Genomic DNA, 27,130 nt, shown 5'->3' with positions numbered 1-27,130 from the left:
GCGTCACGACACGTAGGGTGCGGAGTGACACACATAGAAAAACTTATGAGACCCTATGGAGTAAAAGACCCCATAGCCCATCGAACACATTGACAACTCAAAGGAATCACACACATACATGTCCAAGAGTGAGAGAAAAAGGGTCACACTCTTGGCAGGATGGAAAAAACAAACTCCAGAAATCCAGCAAAGCTGCTGGGGGACTCACTAGGTTAGGAAATTCAGCCTAAACAGAGAATTCTCCCTAACAATTGGCTAGCGATTTGATGTGTTTTATTAGCTTGTTAAAGATATTGTGAAATATGTTTCATTTTGTTTCACTTTAATCGTGCAAATGTCATTGCTTCCATGACTTTAACTGAGAATGCTTGTGTGACCTACCTTAGTTTTTAACAAATCATCTTTTACCGAACTACATTTTACTGAGCCTTTTAATGCATTATTAACTATTGATCTTAATCCTTTATATAATATTTGTATAATATTCAATATGTTAATGTTCTTATGTGCTCTATTACATGAAATGTTTATTCTTCTCTCAATTTGAATACGTTGTAAATTACAACTAAAACAAATAAAAAGGTATATAAAAAAGAAAGTCAATTATCAAATTCACCAACAAGTACAGTGCCATTGGACACCCAAGGTGGATTGTGTATAGGGTGTCCATGAAGAGGAAGGGATGGAACCTTGAAGGTGTGTTGACTCCATTGAGTACTGTATCTGGTTCAGAGTCCTGAGAATGCCTTTGATACATTCCTTCTGCCAATTGTTACAGGTATGTCGTGAACATTCAAGGCAGTGAGGAAACATGCTTAGGGTTTACGAGAGACATCATTGTGAGTAAGTCTGTGAATTCTCTAATAGAACATTGTCCTTGTGTGGGAGTTACCAGAAGTTCAAGCTGACTGTGTCTGTAGTTGAAAGTTTGAAGCTGCCAATGACTTTGAACAACAAGCCAGTGGTGCGGCGGTACATTAGGGTGCATGTGCATGAACCATAGTGAATGAGGGCGATACTTCTCTCCATCTTCCATGGACAGACTGATGTAGTAAGCAGTAGACAATGTGGAGGAGGACCTCTGGCCTGTAGGTTTAGGTGGGTGACATACAAGTGCAAGTGACATAGGAGTATCAGTTGTGTGTGGGGATAAGGTTTCCTATGAATGATGTGTGTCAGGTAGTTGAGTGCATGTAGGAGAACATTACTTCTCATTTCCAAGATGATGTTAGTGAGCAGCAATGTCAACAGTGAGTGGAGGTGGTGTGTCTGGGTTGCAGGGAATGAGAGAGGGGTGTTGAAATCATCACAAAGATACCACCTGATGTGTGAGGAACAGGCCATCTAGTTGGTCTACCTCATAGCCCCAAGTGGACCACTAAGGACATATACAGCATAATGACAGTGCTACACCTAGAATATTTGGCAGAGAGATGACCAGCAACTGATCAGTTAAAAAGAGGAAAGCATGGAGCATAGCACCACAGTTTGGTTGCCACTGTTCACATAACCTACAACTACGTTTCCCAGCTATCCTCCTGTACAATGGCAAATTTCTCACACAATGAAATACACCTCTCCTGCAAGGTGCACATAGCAATACACCAGGAAAAACAACTCTTGCAATATGGTCCCATAATGAAACACAATTACCTTAGCCCAGCACAATACATTACACCTGTCATCCAAACCTCGGTCCCCTCACACCTTCATGGCATCCATGCTCCATTTGAAGCCCTTATGAGCATCACCCTTATACAGCAGAAAGGTATCCTAAATGTTGCACCATCATCCATAAACGTACTACTAAGTCTATCAAAGAGAAAAAAAACACTCATCAAACAGCAATGGGCCACACCTCAAACACATGTCACCTTCAAAATAGCATGCACCATCTTCAAGCCTGTCTCCTTCAAATCCCAAAGCCACCTTCCTGATAACATATGCATCCATTAAGATCTACTATACAGCACATGAAAGTACATGTGCAACTTCTACTCTGCTGGACCAGGAAGGAAAAAAGGAGCCGAGGCCTTCAAGGTCCATTACCTCAGACCCAGCAACACTCTCACCATTAACATTCGACTACCAAAGACACTTCTACCTCACAGAAATTAGTCCCAAACCATCTTTGTCAATAAATGGCTAATCCAAAACACCTACCTCGATTCACCCTTCCAAATCTGACACTGGACCTTCACAACCCCCGGATACATCATCTGGTTAAATGCACATTTCTTGCTGCATACATGCCTGCGCTCCCCCCATTGTTACTTCCCCACAAACTTGCAATGATCCCTTGCCAACTGCTGCCATCCATGTGCAAATACCCATAGGACCAAGACGGTGCACAGTACGTTCCTGAATCAAGCTCCACCATTAAGCAACACACAAATTACATCAATAGGAAGAACGGAGCAAAGATGCTCACAGCCCACACAACCCCCTCACCCAACCACGACATACAGTAATTAACTGCCTACATACCTACCAAACAATGGAAGCTGCAAAGCAAGATATGTGTTGGGCAAACATTCAAAAATGTGAAAACTGTGAACAAGTCACCTGCTAACACTAGTCAGTGACCATCTACATACAGTGACCATGATGCACTGATACATACCCACATGGTGCCATGAAGCATGAACACATGTCCTTCAGGAACATGTCAATTAACAGAATAACAGACAGAATGCTGCATATAACCTCGTGGCACTCATACTGCAGACCATAGAACATGGAGATGACGTGCCAAACAAATACACACATACACACTAAACCACTCATACACACATGCAACAGCAAGTAAACACATACACCATATTCAACAATAACAAAGCAACACCTGAAATTGAAATATAAAGGCGAGAAATGTATTAAAAAGGCCAACAAGATATGAAAAATTAGAACATATGTACATAAAGATACCGAAACTTGTCAAAGAAACTTAAGCCCATGCCTCCCAAATAATGAATAAACCCACACAACTATATATATATACACCAATCAGATGTCCATGTCCTCCTCCAATGCCCCCATTGCCTGGGCTAAGACCAACTCTCCTAAATGATGGCATCCTGGAGCTGGCTTCCATATCCAAGTAGAGGGTCTCCAGGGCCTGCTTCTTCCACACCACAATGCCTTAGGCAGCCCTGCAAAACTCCTTCATGATCAAAGCCTGAGCAAGGGCTATGCTGTCCATTGCTTTGGCCCTGGCCCTGGCAATGGCAGCCTCACGTGCTGCAGCATGGGCTGCCCACCTCTCCTCCTCCTGATACCCCATTACCTCCAACACAGCTGCCACCTGTGCCCACACCCTTAGCATGGCCTGCTACCTTGTACAGGTGATGTTCCTGATCTGTTGCACAAGCCTAGCTTCCTCAAAGGCAATGTTTTACATTTTCTGCCACAACAACTCTCTTCCTGGCATTCCATCTCTGCCACTGGTTTTTCATCTGCAAAGATGATCATCAGCTGCACGGGCGTGGAGTGACTCTTCAGCCACCACAGCCTGTTCTCCACTGGGTACCATGGCAGGCCCAGAGGCATACACTTACCTCTACTGTCCAATCATTGATGCCACATCATGTATCTCAGTATGGACCTCCACCATGGAGACATCCATGTCCAAAGAGTCCAGTGGCAGGACAGCAACAGGAACCAGAGCAGATATCAGGCACAAAGGCCCCACTTGAGGTTTTCTGGGACACACATGTGGAGGTGGAGGAGGGGGCCACCGATGTCACCTGTCCAAAGAGTCCACCCCTGCACAGTGCATCTGCTGTGCAGGTGAAGAGTGTGTGAACCTCTCTGTGATACTGAGCTGCTTGGTGTAGAGGCAACTTATATCAAACCGAAGGGCAAACACCGACTCCAGTGGGAACAGGGGAAATCATGTGAAAACAGAAAAACTTTGTTCCCACCAGGAATTATTTCTAGAGGTCTATGAATTTAGACAATTATTCTCACTACTGTTACACTGAAGCAACACTACCATGTGAATGAATCAACAATCTGATCTGTCAAAGTAAATACAATCTCTAAAAAACAAATTAGAGAGTTTGCTTCCATTGCTTGGCCACTTGGCCGCTAGGACTCTGTATCACTTACCATTGTTGCAGTCTGCCAATGAGCCACTGCAGAAGTAACAAGTTTGACACACCCATCTCATCCATGACATTGTAACAATGCAGGAGGTAGTTCCATCTGTGTACCTACCTGAAGGTTGGATCTGGGCCTGTAGGTCAAGGACCTGGGCACAAAGCTCTGAATTCACCTTCTCCATGATTCAAACCCATAGCCACGTTACGTGGTTGCAGCCAAGATAATGCACCTCCACAATGTGGCCTTCCTGTATGGATGCCTTCTTCTTGCTTTGGATCCTCATGTCATCCGAGGGCTTCTTGATGTTCTCAACAGTATGGACCGCCACCCCTTCTCTATTTTTTATGGCACCCAAACTGCATGTCAGCACTGAAGAGGGACTGTTCACCCAGTGTGTCACCTTAATGTCAGAGAAGTTGACAGATCTTCACCTTCACAAACCTTGGTGGTGTGAGATGATGGTGCACCCTTTCCAGAGATCAGTAGGGGTGACAGTGGTTCCTGAGAGTATCTGGACAGAGGAGCTGCAATGGTTCATTGGTGGTGTGTTTGAGGTGGCCAGGGGAAGTAAATGGTGAAATGTTGCACAGTTCACTAGCAGGAAGTGACAGGCTGTAAGGATGAAACAGTGACTCCAGGACAGTGCAAGTGGCTAGCCACCAATGGAAGACTGCCAAGCAAAAGAAGTTGTCATGCAAAAATAAACAAATAAGGGAAGACGAAGTAACAGATCAGGCAAGGAAAGAGGTCAAGCAAGGTGCAGGTGATGTAAGGAGCACTTTGAGTCAGCATACTGAGAAAAGTGGAAGAATGGCCTTCACAACATCAGTTCTGCATGCCATGCTATTGCATTTTGTTTCATGTAGTCATTTGTATAGCGTCTTTTACCATGGGCATAGTCCCACAGCGCTGTAGGTTGAATGACCTCAGAGGGACCGAAGTATGGGAAAGCTAGGAGGTGCTAGTATGCGTGTGTGCATAATGGCCATTAAAGCTACCAGGGCTTGGCCGAATGCCTGCTAGCCACCCATGTCTAATTGGATTGTGTATGGGTGGAGAGAGGTACAATAGGGAAATAAGCTAGAGGGAATTGTGTAAGAGGATAGTCAGTTATTTGTGTAGCTGCAGTCCGAATATTTTGTCGTGAAAGGTAGCTGCATTCTTATTGCAGAAGTGTTGTGCAAAGAGTCATTCTATGTGTATGTGAAAGCAGAAGCATACAGGGGTGTGGCCATGTGTTAAGCTAATTCCAAAGCATTGGAGTGTGAGAGGAAAACGCATTGGTTATAATCAAGTGGAAGCCTAGAAATTGTACATTTGGCAAATTCTGAAACATTTGGTTTAATAAATGATGGTGGGTGCATGCATCCAGCTATCATTTAGTGACTAAATTCACTTTTAAAAAGCTTGCACTGAACATCATATGACATTCAAAAATTACAAATGTGTGTGTCGCATTCAAAGCATAGTCACATAACGATAAAAAATAACTTTTCTCCTTACTTCTTTTCTGTATTGTCTGGCACTGACCAGTTTCTTGGTCAAGACTTCAGCAGTCTCCTCAATCTGACCTTTCATTTAAGCATTAATCCTCTTACAGTGTGACCATTTTAGTTTAGCCACCTTTTGTTCCTTAACTCTCCCGCAATACAACCTTTTGGCTTGGCAACGTCCTGCTCTCTGCTGCCGCTTCTCTTGCTTTTCTCACAGCTAAAACAGCAACTCTCTGCACCCTCATCCTAGTAGCTTCTCCGTCATCTATACTTGGGAACCAGCATCAGTTGTTTCAGCAAGAGTTCTTTTGTTCCATTTCCCCACCAGCCACGGTTGATGGTGGTTATTTGGTCAAACCTCCTCTCCTTGTGTATGTGTCATCCCACTCTGTAATCTGGTGTTGTGCCTCACCTATTAAGTCAATTGAACCCAGACCCCATTTCTGACTGCCCACAGCCCAAATAGGGTGAGTTCAAGCATCATGGTCACTAGGTGGCCTTGTGTTCCAGATTACAGGTGCTTTTTTTATTGTACTCACTTAACCTACATTCACACAGAGTGTGTATGTTCTAAATGATTCCCTCTCTTTGCAGGTACCTGCTCTGTTCAGGTTTCACTCTGAAATCCATTATGTGGCTTGCTTGGTTTATGTGTGTATGCTGAAAGATCCCTCCCAGTGCATCGTACGGCTGGTCAAGACTGGAAAAAACTTCACCCTTGTCAATAATTCAGGATATTGTTCTATTTTGGGGGTCATTTAGATTGATTGACTGATTGATTGATATTTTATTTATATTGTGCTCGTACACCAGTGTTTCAGAGCGCGACAAGGCAAGGGAGGGAACAGGGGAGAACAAAACAGCGATCTTACTAGGCCCAGTGACATTGAGAACGCGCAATTGCCTGGGAGAGGGGGAGGGGAAAAGTGCATGGAAGGAGGGAGAAGTGGAAAGTGTGAAGCAGAGGAGAAACAGATAAATAATAAATAAATAATAAAGGCAACAAACAGTGGTAATGCAGCCAGCAATTTGCAAGTGCTAGGTTTAAGGCAGCAGACAGGGTAGGTCTGATAAGTGCAGGAAGAAAAAGAAGGGGCTGTACAGGTACAGATACAGACCCCAGTGCAAGGGGTGGCCCGGAGGCAGTGCGAGAGGGTGGCAGGGTGAGCAGGTACCTGGGCCCGAAGGATAGAGTGTGGCCGGGTGCAGAGTGCAAAGAGAGAACAGATCAGCAGGGGAGAGGGGCAGCGAAGGCAGAAGAAAAGAGGAAGGTCTTGAGGTGCTTCCGGAACCAGAGATGGTTCTCCTCAAGTTTTAGAGTGGCAGGGAGGCTGTTCCAGAGGGAGGCCCCAGCCGAAGACAGAGATATACCCTCAGTTTGTTTCTTTGAAAAACGACTGACCCTGAGGGAGTTGGAGGTAGAGGAGCGAAGAGCTCGAGAGGGGAGGTATTTGCGGAGGGATAGCTGCATTTATCTGGGGGTTTCTTCCCTGTTCAATGATTTTCTCAGTTCCATATGTGGTACTGTTTCATGCCTTAGATTTCAAGGTGGTCTGTGCCAGTAATTCTTCCCTGAGAATGTGATAATGCAGTGACTCATGGGATGTTGGGTATTGAATGAATTGACTTTGGTAGATCCACCATTTACCACATCCAGGGATCACATTGCGTAGCTGGTGACTTTCTATGTCCCTCAGAGATCCCCAGTCCTCCTCCATGCCCTCCCAGAAACACCATCAAAGGGCTGACTTGAATTATTGGATGTTAGTGGTGATTTAAATGTCAGGGAGATAAGTCTGCTGGGAATTTCCAGAGGTAATGAAGTTAAGGACCAGTTCTACTTTAAAATAGGAAGGAATTAAAGGTAACTCAATACATTCTCTGTTGAACATCCACATATCCAAAATATCAAGAAATCAGCAGAAGGAGCAAACACTCTTAGACAAAGGAGGAAAGGTATGAGGATCAACAACAAAGTGTGTATACTCATAAAGAAAAACATATGAAACACAACTTCAAACACATCAGGAAGAGTGATGCTAAATTGTTGTTCTTACATGTATTTCAATGTTCAATTGCAAAAAAAGGATATGTATTATGAGTATTAAGACAATATTGAAATTAGAAAATAAGAAATGTAAATGTTTAAGATACATAGATACATATTTTATTTTATCTTAGTGTAATGACTGTGAGACTTATATTTATAAAACGCTTTATGTTGATCAGTCCAATCATATAGGGACTTTTTAAGCTTTACTTTATCAGGATTACCTACTTAGTCCTCCAAATTAGTAACAATTTCCTCGTTATTTGGAGGATATAATATCCTACCAAACAACGAACGCTTCCTAAAACAAACAATGATATGATATGATATGATAAATCATTTATAACGTGCCTGTATGCAAGTGTTTCTAGGCGTGAAAAGTCAAGGGAGGGAAGGCAGAGGGAGGACAAGACAAACGATCTTACTTGGCCTTGTGTCATCCAGATTGTGCATTTGCGAGAACGTGAAGTGCAAGGGGAAAGGGAGGTGGTATGCAAGGGAGAGGTGAGGGGAAAACAGGGCAGTAATGCTCTGAGTAAGTGCACCCAGGGCAGCACGGCTCTGGGTAGTGCAAGGAGAACAAAGCACTGTAGGGTTACAGTTACAGCTCCTAAGTGTGTGGTGGGCCGGAGGCAGTGCAAGGGTGACTGATCAAGAAAGAGGCTGGTACCCATTGAGACTCTCAGGGTAGCTATGTAACCAGTCGATACAGCAGACAGGTAGGTCAGGTAGGTCAGCAGGGGAGGGAGAGAGAGAAAGCAGAGAAGAAGCAGAAATTATTGAGCTGCTTCCAGAACTTCTGGTGGTCCGGCTCAAGTTTGAGAGGGGCAGGGAGGCCTGTCCAGAATAGGCACCTGCAGAGGAGAGAGATCTACCCCCCAATCTTTCCCTGGAGAAGCATCTAACCTGTAGAGAGTTGGAGGTAGCTGAGCGAAGGGCTCGAGAAGGAAGATATTTTGGAAGAGAGCGTTGGATGGAGTGCGGACCCCAGCACCAGAAAGCCTTGTGGACAATGCAAAGTGTCTTGAACTTGATCGCAGACCCAGAGAATAATGATTGCAGACCCATTTCAACTCGGATTAGTGGAATGGGTAAAGAGGGGGGTAAGTGTAAAACTTTCTTCCAAATCAGGTCTTCAATATTGTATAACTCTTTTCTTGATTGAGTGTTGATTTCTTCCAAACCATGTGTCAGAGTAGGAATAATGTTCCCTTTATAAATTAGACAAGATGAATAACAGTAAAAGCACAATATTCGGAGTGTATTTTCCTCATCTGGGCTAACAAAGGTGGCCGTTTCGATCTTAATCAATCAATTACATCATTTGCTGTTACAATTCATTGCTTTCCAGAAGACACTGGGCCTCATTAGGAGTGTTGCGGTACGGCAATAATGGCTCCGATAGTGCTACCAGCGCTGTTGTTACCTCGCCGCAACATTCCAATTATGCTCGCGGGTGCCGCTCTGGAACGCCTGGTCAGACCAGGTGTGCAGAGCGGCACCCGCAAGCAGTACCGGATGGCAGCAATGGCCCCATTATCAACGAGGCCATTGTTACCATCCTCCCTATTCCCATTGAGCCCTATGGGGGCTCAAATGAGAATGGGGACGTACAGGGTCTGGGTCACGCGAAAGGGATTTACCGGGCCCTCCAAGGTTGGAATGGCCCGGTAAGTCCCTTTTTGCGGGACCCAGACCCAGACTCGGACCCGGGTTTGGGAGTAGCCATGCCCTTGTTAAGGGCCTGGCTACCTCCAAACTCGTAATGGACCCACTGAGTACTATCCAAGGGGTGTTCTGGTAAGATAGGTTACAAATAATGCATTTGAAAAAGTATTTGCTTAGTAACGTTGGTTAAATCTAGTGTAATAACATATGAAACTGGCCCCCTCTGTCCCAAAAAGTGGCCCATTCTGTAAAAAAATAACATCCTAGAGTCATGGGCTGGCACATTGGGCATTGCCCTATTACCCTATGGGCCCCTCTGAGTCTGCCCACATACACATATACATATATTACCTTTGGCACAAGTAATGAAACCCCTGAGGCGCTTGGCTAGAAAGGGTCCAGAGAGACTGCAAACTCGATTTTGCAGCCTTATTGGAATGTCCATCATATCCCCCAACCCCATAACCTCTGTCTGTCACTGGCAACCAACTGCTCTTCCCCATCCTGCTTCTGCCATACCGCCCCACTCCCTTTTATATGCAACGGTGTGGCACATCTTTGAGGATTCCTCACCCCACCTTCCATCTTTTCTGCACTGTGTTTCATCAAGAGGAATCCCCTGCAGAGTTGCAACATCACTCCGATACTGAAGTCCTGGTTCCACATACAAATCTGGTGAGTTTGTGTCTGTAAGTGGTGGTGGAGTGATGGGAGTTTCATTCTCGGCTGTCTAAGAAGAGTCTGGGGCTTGAGGAATTCTACCCGCTAGCCCTACCAATGGGTATCCAGGCATTGCATCGAATATGTAGTATCGAATGCAAAAGCATCGAAAAAATGCATTTTTTTGTAGGCAAAGTTTTTTTTTACTATAATGGGTTTTAAGGGGTAAAAAACAGGTGTTGGGTGGGGGACCTCCCCGACCCCCCCATAAAAAAATGCATTTTTTCAATGCAGTTTTTTTCAATGGTTTTGCATTCAATGCAATCACTAGGAACCCTATCAATGCCTGATGAACACCTGGCAAACCCTTCTTGCCCTGCTCAAGATGGGCGCTGCTTTTACAGGCAGAATTCTAAGCAAGCCACTGAGCAAAACATCTGAGCAAGCTAGAGTGAGCTTTGAGGAATCTCTCAGCCTGCCATCCAGCATGCTAAGCAAGGAAAAATGGGTGACTGCAGCCCCATATTTCAAGTAGCCCTTTCTCTGAACCGAAAGTTCTTGTCTCTCATAACCCTGAGCTGCAGCTTATGTTAATTGATTGGAGTTTACAGATTTCCCTTTCCAGCTCATCTTCCAACTCGCAGATGCTTGTTTTGTTGCCCATTGGATATAATGTATCAAAGTGTGTAAGAGAGAGAGATACCGAGAGAAAAGAGAGAGAGAGTTAGAAAAGGATTGGTAGGAACAGTGTGAGCTAATAAAATGGGATCTTTGTGCAAGAGACCAGTTGTGAGAGTGAAGGGTTGCAAGTTTTTTTTGCCATGTAAGGCCTACTCCCCATTACCCTGACTAACCATCTCCCCTCCAGATCACCTGCCACTTAACACAACACACACAAACCTTCCCACCCCCAAAGAAGGCCACCGCATGCTTAGCACCGCATGCTTAGCCATGAGCACATCAACTCTAACTGAAACATGACTAAGCTCCCCTTTTTAACCTTTTCACACTCTCCTACATCAGCAGCTAACCAGAACCAAAGTGCTGTAGTGTTTCAGATTGTGGGCTCTTCCCTATGGGTAACATGCGCCCAGGTTTCACAGCTCAATCCATAGAAAGCATATTGGAACTGTGGGATGTTTTTACCCATGCATCCAAGCCCTACCATAAAACTGTGCAGTACTGGCATGGAAAACATCATGATGGCCAGAACTCCCCAGAAAGTGCACAGGGAAACCATGAAGAATAGGCTGCCACCCATTTTTGCCTATGTTGTGAGCACAGGAGGGCACTGCCTAAAACCACCATTGGGCTACACACACAGTAGCCTGAAACCATTGGGAATGGCAATGCTGATTGCCAAAAAGCAACTCAGAACTGTGGGGAATTCATTTTCTTAATCCCAAAAATGGTTGCAATACCGGTACTCACCACTATCAGAAAGCCGGTCTTTTAAAACCACCAGACTTTTGTGTAAAACTGAACAGAGGAATCCAAACCAGACCAAGGAAAGACTTGCTAAGAGGTGGATACAATGTAAAACTATATTTCGAAATGACTTGAAGGAAGTAATTATTTAATGTATAGGTAAAAATTGTAAGTTTGATTTAAACTGGGAACTAAAGTGACATTTAGCTGAATTCTGCCTGACAACTACCCCTGACAGGAGAAACCTGCTCAGCCACTCTTCCCAGGCCTAGCTGCATCCTGCTTCCCCACCAAAAGGAGTTGACACCACTCTGATTAGATATGGGGAGGGGCACCGGCAGGAGGTTGCACAAAGCCTTGTCCTGGACTCAGGCAAATGTTATATTGGGGGGGCCGTAAAGTGGCTTCCTTTTGGGAGAAGTGGGCGGAGAAGTGCCTCTGGGAGCCACCCGAGCTGTAGGCGGGGGCAGACAGAAGCTTCCCCCATGTGCTTTGGAACCTAAACCACACCCATCTGGGCCAGAGCATAATTTTAAAAAGATAGATAACTCATAGTGCGGACTTGTCAGAATTATATAAGTAATATTATTATTCTTGTGATTTTTCTGTGCACGTTTTAAGAGGCGTTAGGACCCTGTGGTGTATTCTGGGGGGTTGCTAGCGGAAAATAGGGTCTCACTCCAAATGTCTGCATGTTAAAAATCTGACACTCACCAATTAATGTCCATACTCCTTGCGCACATGTGTGTAATTTTTGGTAAATGTCCGATATTGGTAAACCAGTCAAAAAGCGCAAAATGTTGTCATTTTTGAATGCAAGCCCCAGGAAGATCAGAGGCAGACAAGCATGGACCATAAGGAATATATAATGTGTACATGTAATTTCAACAAATTGTGTATCTGGGAAATATGTATTTGAATCAAATATAGATTTGTGGGCAAATTGACCAGGGGAGCTTCCTCTGACCCAGAGGGGAGAATTGGGCCAATGACAAGTAGAGAGGGGCAGGCTTAGCTAGGCCCAGGCACACACCCATTTTCAAAACACATAAAAAGAGACTGCTGGGACAGGTAGAGACATTCAATTCCATTTTCTACGGGACGCTCTGCCGGGAGATTCCAGACTTCACATCCATCAATCTTCAGAGACCAGAAATTTACTTCAGAACTTAAAGCAAGGGCCTAAACCCACAAACTGAGAACTCTTCTCAGCAGGCCTCAGCATCCTTAAAATCATTTGCAAACTATTCCACAGCCGGGCGAGCTGTCTGAATTCTTTGCCAAGAACTGTTGCCACTACCCAGAAAGCAGTGTTACATCCAGAATCCACTTGATCCGGACCGGAAAGCAGAGCAGTATCCAGAACCAGAGGCCGCTGTTTCCAGAGAGCCTAGACCAGCAGAGCAGAGCTGACCCAGACCGCTGTGAGCAGAACCAGAGATCCGGATCGCTGTGAGCAGAACCGGTGCCTGATTGACCCGCCGAGCAGACAGAACCGCCGCCGGACGTGTTGACCAGATCCGTGACGAGGCCTGGTTCAAATTTATATTGTGAGCACCTAGCAGAACTGTGCAGAACCAATCTCTTAGTTAAAATAATCTAATTCAAGCTATTTTTACCTAAGTAGAACTGCTTCCTAGAAATCGTGTCATCTGTAATTTTTAAAGCTGCACAACTGTCACTTGTCAATTCTGCAGTTGCAAGCTGTCACCTATCATTTTGAGTTTTACTTTAAATCCGAAAATCTACCTTTATTAAATCATCCGTATCTCTGGAACCGGTTGGGCTAGGAACGAAATTTAACTTTCATTTTAAAGCTGTGTTTCTAGGCTTTCCAACGCACCTAGTCCTACTCCCTTTTTCCGCAATCGTGATTTACGCACTCGCAAAAATTACCGCGATTTGTGATTTTGGCTCCATTTCTCCACTTGTCAAAATAGCAGCTCCATTCCTTCCTTTGTTAAAATCCGTTTGCAACCTGGTAATAACTCATAGAGCATTGCTAAAGTGAGCCTGAACTAATACCAACAAGCATCTCTCACTCACCCTGAATCTCTAGAGGGAATTAAAATCAGTTAGCACATTTTGCCATCCACTGCCATCACATTTAAAAGCATTTTGGGCCTGTGTTTCAAACTTCTACCTGTTTCCTCTAAGCTTGCTGGGGGGAACTGAATTTCGTATTGTATTTGATTGCATTCCTGAGAACTGTGTGCTCTTCTTTCCATCTCCTTCCATCATTGTGATTTGTTTCAATAACTGGCTACAACATTTTAAGATTCTAAATATGTGCCTTTGCAAGTCAATCACTATTGAATCTGATTACCAGACGCATGACCTAATGGTAGCTTATGGTTATTTTATCTCCATAGACTGACACATGTTGAATCTGCCCTCACTGTTAATGACCTGAGGATCCCTGAACTTAAATTGCGAACTAATTGATACGCGTGATGGTTGAATAATTTATACACCACACCTTCATAATTTTGGTAAATCAATTGTAAGTGTTGGCAATTGTATAATCACACATCCCCCTTGATGTTGGTATCTGGTCATTCTTTACAGACTGGAACAATTGCCGGAGTACATTCTCCCCTCATCTGTATCTGAAGATGTGGATTCTCAGATCTTATGCCATTGTGTACCTGACTACGGTAAGCACCGTGATCACATGAATCAGTCTCCCACGAGAGACTTACTGAAGAAATAAGGCATTATTTGCAATCAGAACTTATATACTAAACATGTTGCAACCCCACAAACTCCTGACACTGTGTTCTGTTTATTTTCTTTTGACAGAACTCATAGGATTCCTCAAGTATACTTGTTGTCTCTGTCCTGATGAAGGCCAACCCATTTGCTTCTACCCAAGATAGCCCTGAGGCCGAAACACTGTTGTGTTGACCCAATACTTCATATGCATTATGTCACTTATACACATTTGAACACGCCATATTGCAATTACTTTATCATTCTGTTATGTCATGTTCTGCAATGATGAATATGAAATGTAATTGCCTAATTGTTTACTGAACGAATTTTGTTTTTTTTCCATATGTATACTAAGTACACACGTTTTTTTGGTATCAGGTAATATTATCCCCACCAAAAATATCGCCGTACATATGGTCGTCGGGAACGGCCATAGGCGATATTTTCGGTGGGGATAATTTATGGGGTAAACAGATGGGAGGTTGCGGGGGTGTCCCTGCTCCCTTTTAAAATATATGGGGGTTGCAGGGGTGTCCCCCACAGGTTCCATGGGGTAATATCGCCACACAAATATGGCGAAACCTTTGTATGGCGATATTTTTGCGGCGATATTGTCACATGGAACCGTTTTTTTGTACCTGTGAGCATCCTTTGTTGACTTCGATTACTTGTAGTAAATCCTTGCTACTTATATACGTCTTAACCAGAATTAAAGTAGCTGTCACAATTTTTCCACTTTGTTGTGTACACTGAATGTTAGGATTCAGTGTTGAGTTGCGCGTGGGGTGCATATGTCCATGCTAATTTGTGTTTCTTAGAATTGTTCCTTCCTGAGTAGAGCAAGGCATTAACCAGGCGCCCTTTGTTTATAAATTAGTTTTAGTGACACCACGACATAGCCATGTTAGTCATGAAGCAAACTCGCAACCATGCACAATGTTACACAAACACACACTCATATACACGAAGAACATGCTCACACAGTTCTGTAGATAGAGGACAGATACATATACATACTGTCAAAAGCTTTTATTTTTCTCAGGACCAAATATGACTAAACTATAGGAAACATAGCATGATATAGGTGTGCAGAAATCATAGTATAAGTATAACGAGGATCACATAAGCCCACAAGCCGCAGGACGAGAGACAGGAGGAAGCAGAACCAGGCTACACAGAACAGGAAGGCCAGGACTCACAGCCAAGGTCAGAGACAAGCAGCACATTACAAACCTAATAGAGAAGAAAAACAGAATAAATCCTCATTCATTGCAGACCAGAACAGCTCAATTTCATGGTCCTCAACCATGTGATGCAGCCGAGCTAGACAATGGTTATTCAACCATAGTGGGAAGATGAACAGTTCTCAGCACCACAGACATGAAGTGAAGCATGAACAAGTAAATAACATTGCAACATGGAGAGCACTCTCACAGGCAAAAGTGGTACTGCTAAAAGATACATTGGGAACACTTAGTCATTCCCATCACCTTGAAGAGAAAGTGCTGAGAACAGAGCTGGATCCCAGGCCTGGGGGGACCAGTTCCAGCCAATCAGGGGACAGAAATCCAGAAGTTTACAGCAGGGGGCAAGGGCCAATGGCAATCCTGTGACCCTGAAACAATGTAATAGTTTCATGGAGAAGGGGCAGGTCAGCCACCTGACATGGAAGAGGCAATTAACTAAGATCCATGGGGGAAATCCATGCTGTATACCACTCCGATAACCCAACCAAAAAGTGTGGTAGGTTTTTCAGGGAGTGCCCATGTTATGGCAACTATCCGTTCGGGAGCGGTGACTCTGGAGATTTTTGAATGTCCTGTATGACCCCTGTCATTTTCAGTAGTAAACAACAGTTCAAACTTGCCCTTTGCTGAGTCCCCATTTGTTCTGGGGGCAGGGTTGTTGGGCCCTTGGGAGCTGAATGGGTGAACTCGTAGTATCCCCCGACCTCTGGCATACCATATCTCACCAAAACAATGGTACATGTTCTGCAATGATGAATATGAAATGTAATTGCCTAATTGTTAACTGAAAGAATTTTGTTTCTGTTTTTCCATGTGTATACTAAGTCTACCTGTTTTTTTGTACCTGTGAGCATCCTTTGTTGACTTCGATTAGATGTAGTCAATCCTAGCTACTTATATATGTCTTAACCAGAATTAAAGTAGCTGTCACAATTTTTGCACTTTTTGGTGTACACTGACTGTTAGGATTCAGTGTTGAGTTGCGTGTGGGGTTCATATGTCCTTGCTCATTTATGTTTCTTAGAGTGAAGTCACTAAAGACATCAGCATAACCAATGTTGAAGCACCTGTATCCATAAAGACATTGACTGGATGAAGTCTGAATGACTGTCTTAGAGAATATCTTTCTGCACACTTGTCAGTATCTTTCTGCACACTTGTCAGTATCTTTCTGCACACTTGTCAGTCACTCGTCCTCCTGGGGCCTGGCTGAATAATAAGTGAGTTTGTGCATATTTGCCTCTTTGGGCCGTCATGTTCATGGGGGTGAGGAGGGGCATTCCAGGGACCCTCTCTTCAGTTGCTTTTGTGATCACCGAGGACACTCAAAAGGCTGCCCACTATTGGAGTGAGTGTGAGGTACTTTGTCTGCCTTATCTGCCATTTCCCCAAAACATCTTACCAACTTCAATTCAGCTAACACCCAATGTACTTCAAAGAGACAGCCCAACAGATTCCCTCCTCCGTCCTCTCTTCTGTAGTGTAAATAGCTGTTAATGGGTAGGGCAGAAACTTCCTTGGCTCCAGGAGACCCCATGTGGGGAACAGCTCAAACTGTATGCATATGCTAATGCCTGATATCCCCTCCCTATCTTTGGAAGAACATCCCTTAGAATCTGTATGAATCATTATTCATGCATGGTTGTTTTCACCCTGCTCCCATCATTTAGCTGTCACACAAGAAAGGGAATACTACTAAGGACCTTAGAAAGGGGCAAAAGAGACCTCAGACTTCAGATTGCAGTCTTAATGGAAAGTCCATCACATCCCCAGCTTCATAACCCCTCTCTGTCACTGCCAGCACACTGCTCTCCTGCATCTGGCTGCCACTGCACATCCCGATCCTCTTTTTTTATGCCACGGTGCAGCAAATGTTTTAAGTATCCACACCCCACCTTTCATCTTTTCTACTGAGTGTTTCATCATTCAGAATCCCCTGCAGGTTTGCGGAATCACTGATACTGAAGGCCTGGTCCCATCTCTCAACCTGGTGAGTTTGTGTCTGTTGATGGTGGTGGAGGGGGATTTTCATTTGGACTGTGTGAGAAAACTTTGGGGCTTGAGGGAGACAGCAAGGTAGGCCTCTGGGAGGAGTGAGCAGGAATTCTAGCCCCGGCCCTAACCAATGCCTGACCAACGCCTGACAAACAACTTCTTACACTGTCCAAGATGGACCCTGCCCTTATGGGCAGAATCGAAAGCAGGCGTCTGAGCATCGCACTTGAGCATGGTAGAGTGAACTTTGCGGTATCTCTCAGACTGCCACCCTACATGCTAAGCAAGGAAGAATGGGTGACTGTACATATTTTGTGTGACTGTGTCAAGCATGACATACATAATTATTGGTTATTTATAACTCGCTTAATACCCAGAGGTTTCTAAGCGTGGAGCGGGTATCTGCTTCCCATCAGTGTGGTGGCTGCCCCTCTAAGGGCATACACATGCGGGGGAGTGACGTAACTCTGCCACGTGTGCTTTAAATAATGGGGTGATGTACGGCCGCGCAGAGGTCCAGGGACACCGGACCAAGAACACGCATCTCGTGTGTGCTCTGTGAAGTGGGGGTTTCACAGGGGAAACCGTGCACTAGCAACAGTGGTGAGGAAGCAGGGAAACCGATCCGGGCACAGGCAGTGAGGAATGCAGAGCATTTTTTATAATTCTTTTTTCTGTTTCTCACTGCAGAGCCAGCAGTGACCATGTGATTTTGCCCACCATTCTTCACACAATGTGGCAAGGGTTACGGCTCCTACCAGGAGTGCTTGTGTATCCCCTACAGCATTGCGCTGCTGAATATTAATTTTGGGAGCGTTTTTAATGCTTTTGATGCATCGAGTGTGAGGTGAGGAGCTGAGGGAGGCCTGCTGTCCTTTGTCCCCTGGGACCACCCCACTCAATTTTTGGACTCATTATCTTTGGCCTAGGAGATCCAGTTTATTCTTCATGGCTGTTTGGAATTTTTGGTGGAGGGGGGCCACTGTGTGTAATGCCCCATGGCGTGTTAGTAGTAATTAACTATACGCCCAATTTTTGGACATTTGGAGAAGGTGCCTGGCAGAGCCTTGGGTGGCTGTGTGGTGGAGGAAGGAGATCATCAGAAATAGCAGAAAAGGGTGTGTCTGGCCAACATCATCACACTCAACATCCTAACCAGCTTGCCTGGAGCAGCACGTCGGAGAGGTGCGGCCCCCAGTAATCTAGTCGGGTGCCTGTGCACTCCCTACCATGGATGGCCAGGCTGCATCAGTAGCAGTTGCCACTCAAGCACCAGTACCACCTGGCCCAGTCGCTGCATGTGTGCCAGGACAATAGGGGGCACTCACACAATGCCAGAGTTTGATATCTCTTGGGCCCCATCCTGCATGGGATCAAGATGGAGACTATGGATTGATAGACTCGACATGTCCGTCTGAGCCAGTGCAGAGACGGATGAAGACAGCAAGGTGGCTACACTACTCTACTCAGCAGGTCCTGCGGTACATGAGGCGTTTCAGTCCCTGACACCTGCACATTTGACGTACGCGGCAGCCAAAGACGTACAGTGCAAGCATTTCATGTTGCTTGCCAACATGGATTATGAGTGTTTTGTGATGTGCAGTGCCAAACAGAAGGACGATAAGTCCCAAACAGAAGGACGATGAGTCCCTGGACAATTTCTATGGGCAGCAGTGCCGTATGTCCCTGTTCGGTGCTTGGGATAATCCTAATACAATGATTAGAAACCAGCTCATACAGGGATGTTGGTCTGGCAAACTGCGCGGGCAGATGCTGCGAGAGCCGCGACTCACGCTGCCATGCATATTGAAACTCAGACGCTGCCATGAGGTGTCGTAGGTGCGTGCTTCATGCATGGATTTGGCTGTGCATCCAGGGAAAGTAGAGGAGGTGTGTGCTGTTGGCTGCGGTCAAGGTGGTGGTGGAGCCAGACGTCCAAGCAGAGGCCAGCAGGACAAGGGTGTAGGGGCCCTCGATTCATGTACAAAGTGGGGGTATAACCTCCCACACCCTGCAGAATGCTGGGGCCGAATGGCCACAGCATGGACATTTTCCCAGGACCTCGTTCCTCTGGGCATGGTCTTGATCCGAGGCTCCTTCTCTGCTGGGGATGCCGCCTGGCACCACACACAGGCTGAGACAAACTCCTCCACCCATCTCTCAAGGTCTGGGAACCATACATTCTGTCATAGGCGGGCCTTAGTTTTGGCAATTCCCTGATGGCCCTGGTGTGCCAGCTCAATGACTTGGGGGACCTTGCACCTTGGTATTACTATGCGACCCCCATGGAGTAACAGTCCCAACTCCACAAAAGCCAGTTCATCCATGACCCTCCACAGCTGTTCCAATGCTGTTCTTGCCTCTTGAGTCCTCTGAGCCAGCGAGTCCACGACCGACCTCCATGAACCCTGCTGAAGGGCTACCTTCAAGATGTTGAAACACTCATCCTCAGCCGCTGCCTGTTCCAATTCCTGGTGGGGCACCGTCTTTTGGGTTGCCGTCTTTACCACCAGCCTCACATGTTTATCTGCTTCATCTGCACTGATGTTTCCATGTCCATTCGGCTCACACCTGGGGTGCCTGGACAAGTAGTTGGATGCATTTTTGCTGCTGGGTCAGTCACCAAAGAGACCCCATTTTCAAGTAGCATCAGCATCCACCTTTTGATACAGGCTGGAGGCTTGGATGACGAACCGGCCATGACCGGCAGCAGGGGCTTGTGGTCAGTTACCACAGTAACTGGCTGTCCTGGCACATACAGACGAAAATGTCGACATCCCCACAGGACCGCCAGGGCCTCTCTCTCAATTTGGGAGTATCGCTGTTCCATTTGTGAGAGTGCCTTGCTCGTGTATGCGATCGGCTGGACCTCACCGTTCGCGTCCGTCTGGGTAAGGACTGCGCCGAGACCAAACGGGCTGGAATCCACCACAATTTCTGAGGACAAAGATGGGTTGAAGAAGGCCTTCGTATCCTCTGCCGTCAGCACCCCCTTCACGTCCTCCAACATGGCCTGCTCAAGGGGTCCTCACTGCACGTAACTTCTTTCTTGGTTAGGGTCTGCAGAGGCTCCGACTGGGATGCAAGATTTCTGATGAACCGGCCACAGTTCGTGACCATCCCCAAGAAACTTCGGACCACAGACACATTCTCCGGGGACCTTGTCTCCATGATGTCCTTGACCTTACGAGGATCTGGTGACACACCCCCTTCTTTGAATGCAAATCCAAAGAATTTGATGGTTTTCTTGAGGAACTTGCACTTGTCCTTATGCAGAGATAGTCCGAGTACCTGTAGTCATCACCAGTCTGTCCAGGTGCTCTGCTTCTGTTCTCCCAAACACCAGGTTGTCGTCACTAATGTTTAAGATGCCATCCAAGTCAGCCAGGGCCCCATGGATTATATTCTGAAACATCTCTGCCGTAGATGATACACCAAAACTCAGGCATTTATACCTATAGAGGCCTTGGTGTGTTGTGAAGGTGGTAATGTACAGAGAATCCGGATGTAACACCACTTGATGGTACCCAGACCGAAGATCCAGTTTCGAAAAGAAGTACGGCCCCTGCAGTTCTGCAATGATGTCATCAATCGTGAGGGTGATGTGTCTTCCATGCTTAATCGCCTTGTTTGGGAGCCTCATGTCCACTCAAATCCATACAGAGTCAGGTTGTTTGGGCTTCCTGGCAATGACAATCAGAGACACCCAGGGAGTCGGGCCTTCAACTTTCTCAATTATGTCTAACTCCACCAAGCTGTCCAGTTCTTTATCAACGAGATCCTGCAGATTAAATGGGACTCGGCAGTGTTTCAGCATGATGGGTTCTATCGACTCATCAATATGCAGCCTCACCGCGTCGAACTGACATGCTGCCAATTCCTTCAAATAGCTGGCTGTATTTTGCCAGCAGCCCCTGCACGTCCTCCACATACACCGTTTATGCAAAGTTCACAATGCTGAGTGCCTCAGCTGCCGCACAACTCAGGAGGGTGTTGCTGCTGACGCTTGTTACGTAGAAACGGGCCTTGATGGACGACCCTCTGTGCTCTACATTGGCTACAAACGCCCCAGCCAGTGGCATTGTAGTAGTGCACACTCACCATTACATTAACAGATGCCCCTGTGTCCACCAGCACCAGCACTGTTGATTTGTTCACTCTCACCAGGCACTGTGACTGTCTCCTGTTGTTGATATGCAGTGCACTGATGCTCGGGATGAAAAAGGATGTTCTCCTCTTCTTTATCATCCTCCTCATGAGGGGCGCCGTCCTCCCCCTGATCTATCTGGGAGACATTGGGCGGACGCTGTGGCCTAAAGAATCGTGCCCGACTGGCTCCCTTGGTATCATCACGGGCACCGGAGCCCTGCACATTCATAGTCATCAAGCGCCCTGCAACGTCCACAAGCCTTCCCATTCCAGGCCAGGACAATAATTTCCTGGTCGTCATCGATGAATGGTTCTGGTATCGGAGGTCAAGTTCATTGACTCGGTCTCATTGGACAAGGTGGCTGTGGCCCTAGAGAAGATCTTTGCCACCCAGGGCCTCCCTCAGACCTTGTGTTCTGACAATGGACCACCGTTTCACGGGGACAGTTTCGCCCAGCTGATGGAGTATAGGATACAACATTACAAGATCACAACTGTCTGGCCCCATGCGAATGGCGAAGCAGAAAGATTCATGAGGATGTAAAATAAGTTATTTTGCATCACCCACTGTCAAGGTCACTGCCTACAGAGAGCTTTGTATCAGTTTTTAAGGGAGTACAGGGCCACCCCACATGCATCCATGGGAGTGGCAGCAGCAGAAGCCATGTTTTGTTTTGGCGATGTCCAAGGACTCTCAGGGCGGAGGGGGAGAACATCAGGCGAGGACTGCGGCACCTTCAAGGCAAGCTGTCACTAACCTAAGAGCCTGGTCCAATGGACGTGGTGGCGGTACGCGGCTCGATGGTGACTGCTTCTGACGGAACTTCCACTGTCACCCACAATTTTAATTATTTATTTATTTATTGCATTTGTTATACACCCAAACCCTGAGGTATCACGGCGTAGAAGAATTTGTACATTAAATACTTGGCATGAAGCTTGGTGGTTGCAGGTACATAGGGTTATACATATTCATGGTTAACTTTACAGTTGCATTACAGGTTGCATTACAATGAGCGATACCATGGTACTTAATATAGAGAAAAAGAGGGCAACCCGAGGATGGATGCCCTGAGGGATAATGTGGCAACTAATAAAGCATACAGAGGAATGTGAGCAGTGAGAAATAGCATGGTAATTCATATAGACAAAGAAAGGCATACAGGAGAGTGAAACAGTGCGAAGTGCCGAATATGACCCGGTGCTGGCCCCTTAAGTCTACCTGTTAGTTCCAGTCTGCGGGTGAGGACTTCAGGTGGTGAGGCTGTCACTACCGAAACAGGGGTGGGCGCAGAGGCTGGCAGGCCTGTTGGGCATATGTGGGATTCAATATTTGTTGAATAACCAGGTTTTAAGGAGTTTCTTGAATTTAGTTAGTGATGTTTCATTATTCATGTAGTTTGGGAGGGAGTTCCATACTCTGGGTGCAGCTGTTGGGAAACTAGAGTTCCCTGTTCTCGAATTCTTGAATCTAGGGATGTGTAGTAGTGTATTGTTGTTAGATCTAAGGACTCTGGTAGTGGTTTTATGGTTGATACTTTTGTTGAGATAGTTGGGTGCATTACCTGTAACACATTTGTGTGTAATTGTGAGGGTTTTGTGCAGAATGCTTGCTTGGATAGGTAGCCAGTGAACTTCGCTTCTGTGTTGAGAAATGTGTTCGCTCTTTTTTATGCCTAGAGCTGCTCTTAGTGCTTTATTCTGCAGTAGTTGCAGTTTAAGTAGGTTTTTCTTCGAAGTCCCTAGCTTCTTCAAGAAGATTGGCGAGACCAGGATGGAGGCGATCCAAAGAAGGGTTTGTAGTGTTGTACCAGATGAGGACGGTGGGTTGGCCCATCTGCCAAGTTCCCCAGGTCGGGGGCACACAGGTGAGGAGGGCCCGATCTGGGAGGCAGGCAGGAGGTATCCCCAAAGGGTCACTAGGGGCAAGCCTGCCCATCTCAATGACTATGCTTTGGACCCCAGAACTCTTTGGCCCAGCCCATGGACTGGAAAGTGACAGATGGGTCTAGGGTGGTGTGTGATTAAAGGGGTATTCATTTTGGGTGCAGTGTATTGTAAAATGTCTGTAGTTTACCTCTTTTGCTGTTTTGATATGAAAAAGGAGGAGTGTGGTGGCTGCCCCTTTAAAGGCATACAAACGCGGTGGAGTGACATAACTCTGCCGCGTGTGCTTTAAATAAAGGGGGTGTTCCACGGCCGCGTGAGAGCGACCGTGGAGCCGAGACCAAGAGCATTCATCTCTTGTGAGCTCTGTGAAGTGAGGACCTCCCAGGGGCCATGGGGGAAATGATGCTCTCACAACAATCGTCTTGCTTCAAGGCGCGCGCGCATTGTCCCTGATCTATACTCCCAGCGGCGCGCTTGCATGGTCTTCAGAATACGTGTAATGATAGGGGTTACAGGATAATATCTATACCATAAGAGGTGCTTTAAGACTTATTGCTAACTGCATTAATGTAGGCAGCCCAAAGCCCATTTTTGCATATGCATAAGTCCATGAGCAAGCATTTGCAAATAAAACCTCCTCCCTCACATTGGTTTGGCATGCTTCAATACAGCTATGAAATGTTGGTGCTGACAAAACCCAGACAAATGCGTTTCTCAATGGAATGTTCACATTGAAAAACGCTTTGCAATTAGGCCCTACGTGTTTTCTTGATGATTTTCATGGAAGTCAAGGCTGTGCAATAATTGATTGGTTTGTCGAGACTCAAGTCACCTTGATCATGTACTGGTTAATTTATTAATGAGAGTATGCCACTGCACAGTCACATTTCTCTGGCTAACGCGGCTGGCATATGAAACATATTTTAGCTTGCCATTTTGTCTATTATTTTACTTTTCAGAAAGTTTTGAATCTATTTTATGGAAATATTGTTGTGATAAGAAGTGTGAAGGAAAGCTTTTTTAAAGTGCTTCTTTACTCTATCAAATGACTGTAACCTTTCTCACCTCATGCCGTCAGGCACTCTAGCTTGTCCAATTAGTGGTTGCCACTGATGCCAGGTGACCTCTTCAGCTGCAATCTGCTGCAAACGGTAACAATATGGTGTTGATTCCCACCTCAGCTGAAAGACGGGTCTCTTGAGAGTCATGCGCCATCTTCTTTTGATAATCAGATTAAAGAAAATGTTCTATTCTAGGTGCATTTGATGTCGGGTCCTGCTCGGTGCCATTGACCATCTGGTTCAGCGTGGCATGCTAATACCTCTGGGCTAGAAAAAGCTTCCAACTTCTGCGCAGCATTAAGTTTCTGTCAATGCCCACGTTTCATTAGTCTCAACCAGAGGGCAACATATTTGGATTTATGTGTTTACTCGTCTGAGATTGTTTCCATCCTTGTCCTTTAGATAATGTAATGGGGAGACAAAAGACATATTGTTCTCTCTGTACTGATGCTTGTTCCCATTTTTTGAAAACACCTCCTTTCCTTGGTTTTTAACCTTAAATTTAGCCCTACCCCTTATTTCCCAAAACAAGGAGCCGTTAACGTCCCTTACACGTGAAAATGCAAAAGGGTGAAAACGCTACACAAGTTGTGTCATAGTGGAGGCTGAAATACCTTCCCCACTGCAGGGGTTGGAACATAGCATGCATTATTTTAAGTGAACAGATCGGAACATAGTTGACAACAAGAAGCAGGCAGTGGACTCAGAGCCCAAGCAGAGCACAAACCGCAGCTTGTGGTATTTCTGTTTAATACAAAAGGTGCCCTGACTTGCTTTCATCAGCCAGCCAGGTGGGATCCCCTCACCACAGGGTCGGCAGGGGTACGTCTCTATTCTAAACTTTTATGAGTGAGGTTGCTGAAATGAAAGGAAATGTCAACCACATACCACAACACCCAATCTTTTTAGACAAATGATTGTTTTAAACATACTTGGATACAGGTCCTTCAGCTTGACCACGTTTGCCAGCATCTTTGCACCTCTGTACGTATCTATGGCTGCAGCTCCTCAGGGGCTCTCCTCTTAAAGTGGAGTGGGCTCACGTGTACTGGCTGGGAGATGTTACCTTTTAGCTCTTTTGCAAGACTGTGTTGGATTTAATTCTTGTTGATCGACTTCAGGACAAGAAGGATGACTTGTATCCCCCTCTCATATGCACCAAAAGCACGCAGAGGGAGAACAACGTCACCCTTTCCCTTGAAGGAGGCAGCACATCTCCTTGATTTCAAATGGAAAAGCTGCCTTTTCCACATTTTTTGGGGATGAGCATGCGTACCAAAATATTTGTGAGTGCCACTAGCAGGGTCAATTCAAAAGGAGAAGTTTAGGGCAACGAGGTTATGTGAAAATGGTCAAATAGTCCAATGGCATGTTTCTTACTTAATCGTTTACAAAATGTTCTCAATAATAAATGTCATTATTATTCAGATTGAGTCATACCAATATATTTGCAAATATTTTTTAGTACATTATAAATGTTTTCAAACAGAGAAAGAGTTATGTCATTCTTTCGTACGCCTATAACATGCGCTCCAAAATTCTCCTGTGGTAGAAGATGCCAGTGTCACTAGGCAAACACAAGAAAGGCTTTTAAGATTGCAACCTTTTCATTCTGCTGTTGGCATCTCCCGTTTCAGAACTGGGACATTTTATGATTTTTAGAAGTGATTCCACCCTTTTTGCGTCCTCCCCCGTCCAATTCCCAAAAGGAAACATTGTATCCGAGAAAGGCAATTCTTTTTTTAATAAAAAAAAGTTATCCACGTCACTTCTTGTTTGTTGCCTGTTGACGTAGGGACAATTAAACTGGTATTTTCTATTTTTCATCTACAATGGGTGGAAGGGCGAAAAATGGATCCTGCCAATCGTATACAGTGGTCAAGTGATTTGGCTGGACTGATGCATCTCAAGGTCAGTGAGAGGAGCGACATTGTTATCATCACCAAGAACCTCCATTTGGAAAGGAAGAAGACATAGGCATTTGGTGCCTGGCATTTCGCGTCTTGTCTATCTTGGCTAGAACCCAGGGATTAGAGGGACATCTTCACATAGGCTTCCTTTACTTACAGATGCAATAGGGAGATTGTAGAGCCTGCAGAGAGGTCGATTTACTATGTATATGGACAAATCCAACAGCCAACCGGGCCAGGCACATGTCAGTTTCAGGCCTATGTGAGGTACATAATCAGCATTACCTTCCATCTGGGGTGACCTGAAAATTAATTCACGCTCCAACACCACCTCCACACTGATGCTATTAGGTCAATCAGAGGCTTTCAACACAATCAACCATGCAATCCTCATCAAAAGAACTGAAGAAACAGGGCTATGCATCATTGTGCTCCAAGGGAAGAAATCCTTTCTGACCGAGAGAAAGGTAACCAACTTACTAACTGGGTACCCCTTTTTCTCGTCAAGCTCACTCATGCTCACATAATCATTCCGAGTCTGGAGGTAAGGGAAAAACGATGCCGGTAAAGTATTACCGGCATCGATTACCGCTACGGGCAATTCTGACAAACCAGACCGCTATTTACGGCACCATAAAGTACGATGCCGTAAATAGCGGTCAGGGCGTGCGCACGCGACACACCATGCTGGCATTATTGGCATGCCGTAAACAGGATAAGATCACAAGTGTCGCGGACATGCAAATAATAGCCCCCTGGA

Source organism: Ambystoma mexicanum, chromosome 4q (assembly GCF_040938575.1).
Source record: "Ambystoma mexicanum isolate Mex_15411 chromosome 4q, UKY_AmexF1_1, whole genome shotgun sequence".
Classification (NCBI taxonomy): Eukaryota; Metazoa; Chordata; class Amphibia; order Caudata; family Ambystomatidae; genus Ambystoma; species Ambystoma mexicanum.
The sequence above is the reverse complement of the archived record's forward strand: the minus strand, read 5'-3'. Positions refer to the sequence as shown.